Genomic DNA, 4010 nt, shown 5'->3' with positions numbered 1-4010 from the left:
AAAGAGTTTTCCATCCAGCCCGCCTCGGTTTCCGCATCCATCTGAGTCCTTTATGATGTCGGGGATGCCCGGGTCTGAGTCCTTTATGATGCTGAGGATGTCCTGGTCTCACCCCGGGCGCCTCCCAGCTCCGGCCTCCTTCCGGCAACCTGGTGTGTGGCTCAGGACCGGGCGACCCGGACCGCTTTTCCACGCGCTGCCGCCTCGCAAAGGCGCATCTGTAGGTCAGTGGTGGCTGCACCTCGCTCAGGAACTCGGGACTTGTGGCCTTGGTGGGCTTCGCTGAGCGCTCATTGCGTTGCCTGCGGGCTGTTCTTTTGGAGAAAAGAGGGAACGGCCTTGTGAGACGACTCCAGGAGCCATCAGCGACCCCCAAAGGCCGAAGTTCTCCCAGAGCACAGGGAAACTGTCACTTCAGACCGAAGACAGGAGACAAAGCACAGTCGTGCATCTCCCTGGTGGTCTAGTGGCTAGGATTCGGCGCTTTCACCGCCGCGGCCCGGGTTCGATTCCCGGTCAGGGAATCTTTTGGCACCAGCCTTCCTCCCGCGGGAATCTTTCTACTCCGCTGTCAGCCGGCCTGCTCCAAGGGCCAGATGCAGAACAGTCTCCGCAGTGAGGTGCAAACCCTGGCGAAGGAGGGCAAGTCCTGGTGGGCCGCCTCTCAAGACACCGCTCTGGCTTATCTCCGAGTCAGTTATCCGCGGAAGTAGCTTTAGGGAGCGACTGAGCATCTCACTCAGGTGTACCCAGCCGTGCAGAGATGCCAGCCCCTGCGGATCTGCACACAAGAAGCCCACCCTTTTTCCTGCCGCCACCCCAGAGGCGTTGATGGGGCTGAGCTGCGAACTAAGAGAGAGGCCAAGCCGAGTCGTGGCGTTTGTGTGTACACGGGCGGGTCAGCGGAGCGTCCTCACCTCCGTTTGCCCCTACCGGGTGTGTTAGGCCTTCGGAAGAGGTGACTGGAGGCGATGCCCGGGAGGACGGGAGGAGAGTGAGGGCGGATGACGTCCTCCAGGGCCCTTCCGTTTGTAGATTGAGCGGTGGAGGAAGACGATGTTCGCTGACCCAACGAAGGCAGCAGGTGGAGGGGCACAAATGGAAAACTGCTGCCGGTGTCCTAAGCAGAAGGCAGGCGTAAAAATCAGCTCCAGGACATCAAAACAGTGGTACCACAGTGAAATCCCACAGAGTCTGCACTCTACCAAGCACGTGCGCACGCTTCCCCTTTTCCATGCAGAGCTCCGCGCCCACTGTAGCATCAGGGGAGAGCGGGAGCCTGGGGGTGAAGTGCTCGGACTCGGCAGGGTGCGAGGGTGGTGGCTGCGGGGCGGAGCCGCTGCTGAAAGGAGGCCTGGGCTGTCGCGTGGGTGACTGTGGGTGGAATCTTTGGCGGAGGGAATGGCGGAAGCTTCCATTTTTGGTGGAAGAATGGCCAGGGGTGAGCCCACCGCCAGGGGCGAGGAGGCTGTGCTGTCGCTGCAGGTTACGCGCTCACTCATACTTACCCGGCAGGGGAGAGACCGTGGTCACCAAGGGGGTTCTCCCAGAGTGAAACTTCCTCTTCGCACTCTAGACTTCCTGATCCCGGTGACTTCCTCACGGTGGGAAACGGTGTTTCTGCTAGAAGAGGGCTGCGCTGACATAACCGGGTTCAAGACTGACCTCGCCTCACGCCCGCCTCAAAACGTTTACGGCTTCCTTCCCTCCCTCTCTTTTTTCTGTCCTAAAGTCGCCTCATCTTCACAGTCCCTCATTTTTTTCTTCCACACTCAAGAGTGTCTCTCTCTCACTAAAAGCCCCACTAAATATTTGAAATATCTCAACCAGGAAGACTGCAATGACTACATTATTCATTCGTGGAAGCTGCAGACCAGCCAGGTTGAGAATCGTTTCATAGTTTCTGCTAAACAGTGAGACACGTTGAATGTTTCTCTTTGACTGAGCCCCTTGTTTGTGAACTATTGATTTCTGGCTTTCTGGCTGCAGATAAAGGCCGCAGCTGGTGGAGAAATTAAAAGCAAACCAAAAGACACGTGGGTTCGCCCGAGTGGGCCCAAGTTATAGCCAGACTGTACCAGGATTAGGATTAGAACCGCCGTTGCTGCTTTCCGTGCCGGTAGCGCTCACACCAACATGGTGATGTTCCTAAAACCCGCCGGACTTTCTGTAGGAAGTGTGGCAAGCACCAGTCCCACAAGTGACACAGCACAAGAAGGGCCAGGGTTCTCTGCATGCCCAGGGAAAGCGGCGTCGTGACAGGAAGCAGCGTGGCCATGGTGGGCCCTAAGCCCATTTTCCGGAAAAAAGCCAAAACTACAAAGAAATCGTGCTAAGGCTTGAGTGCCTTGAGCCCAACTGCAGATCTAGGAGAATGCTGGCTGCTGAAAGATGCAAGCACTTTGAATGGGAGGAGATAAGAGAAAGGGCCAAGTGAGCCAGCTCTAAGTGTCATCTTTTCTTGTATGAAGACAATAAAATCTTGAGTTTATGCTCAAAAAAAAAAAAAAAAAGAAAAAGAAAAGAAAAGAAAAAGAACCGAGGTTGCTGCAGGCACGCAGAGTCCCAACTACTGGAGAGCCCCAAGGCGCCCCACACCTACTGCCTGTCGTTTTGCTTCCCTCCCCCCCACCTCTCTCTCTTTTTCTTTCTTTCTTCCTTTCTCTCCTTCTCTCTTTTGACACAGTTTCGCTTTGTCGCCCAGAAGCAGGCACTTTGAGGGAAGGAGGGGCAAGACAGGAATTTAAATTGAATGACTTGGCCAAACATACATATTCAACAAGTTATAGGAGGATTCATGAATATTTATGAAGGGGGTCCTGATGCATGCTTATGGAACAGACATTCACATAATATACAACCTTGTTCACCTTGTTGTGGACACTTAGCATTTAAATGCATTACAATTAGGCCCTATACACAAAGGTCTTTTCAGGACACAAAGGCACACAGATGCACGGCTACTGTAAATCTGACAGAAGCAGTCCATGGTCGCTGGTCTTCTCATCAGAATAAAGTTACTGAAATCAGTCTCCTGTCCAAGCAAGGCTGTAGTTACGGCTTGTGGAAAGGGGGTTCCGTATCTAGTGAGGGGTGAGCAGCAAGTGCTTCCACACTCCTACTCAAGGCCAGGGCTTGTTCGGCTGCTAGAGAAAAACCCTGTGGCAGTTAGAACATAGTTTATTCTTCACTTGTAGGGGTGTGTGAGTTCACCCTTGCCTGGCATGGTCCTAGGTCCTGTTTATAATTTGGTGTCTTATTGCCATAAAGAGTCCGTTCCGTCAGTCTTATGATCACTATGATAACATTAAGGTTGGTCAGTTTTGTTCAAACTGCAAAAGGGTGTGAATATAATGAGGCTTGTCTGGCCTCCTGTTTCCTCTTGGCCAAGGTCTCAGTTTTTAAGGTTTGCCCAGGGTCACATTGGCCAACGGGGGATCCATTTAGTCAGTTGGGGGACTTAGGGTTTTATTTTTAGTTTATTGAACACAGTTCGGTCCACCTTACTTGGGTTAACTAAATTACCATACAAAACCAAACTATATTCCTAGATTAAAGGAACAGAGGACAAATGGACAACCATAGCAGCTGGAACGTCAGGGGGTTGGGTGGAATGTCAGAAAGGAAACAGCACGTAGTGTGACTACAGCTAACAGCAGTATATAGTATATTTCACAGTAGCTAAGAAGAGAGATTTGAAATGTCCCCAACACAAAGAAATGATAAAATGTTTGAGATGATGGGTATCCTAAACACCCTGATTTGATCATTACACATCGTAGGCTAGGCATGTATCGAAATATCATACGTACTCCCATAAATATGTATAATTATTTCATATCAATTAGAATATAAAACTTAGGCTGGGCGCGGTGGCTCAAGCCTGTAATCCCAGCACTTTGGGAGGCCGAGGCAGGTGGATCACGAGGTCAAGAGATCGAGACCATCCTGGTCAACATGGTGAAACCCCGCCTCTACTAAAACTACAAAAAAGTAGCTGGGCATGGTGG

The 4010-nt window shown here is 51.7% G+C and overlaps 1 protein-coding gene, 1 non-coding gene and 1 pseudogene across 2 annotated transcripts in view; all 3 read left to right on the top strand.

The window, feature by feature from the left end:
- The window catches only part of LOC108316401 (neuroblastoma breakpoint family member 10-like), a 163908-nt gene that overhangs the window by 20420 nt on the left and 139478 nt on the right, over positions 1-4010 (top strand). The window lies entirely within an intron of this gene.
- On the top strand, positions 453-524 carry TRNAE-UUC. The gene has a single exon. It is a non-coding gene; the product is annotated as a tRNA-Glu (tRNA).
- LOC119473831 lies at positions 1501-1654 on the top strand (annotated as a pseudogene).

The sequence above is a fragment of the Cebus imitator genome, unplaced genomic scaffold (genome assembly GCF_001604975.1).
Source record: "Cebus imitator isolate Cc_AM_T3 unplaced genomic scaffold, Cebus_imitator-1.0 Scaffold188, whole genome shotgun sequence".
Classification (NCBI taxonomy): domain Eukaryota; kingdom Metazoa; phylum Chordata; class Mammalia; order Primates; family Cebidae; genus Cebus; species Cebus imitator.
Note: the sequence above shows the minus strand (reverse complement) of the source record. Positions and strands in the feature narration are given on the sequence as shown.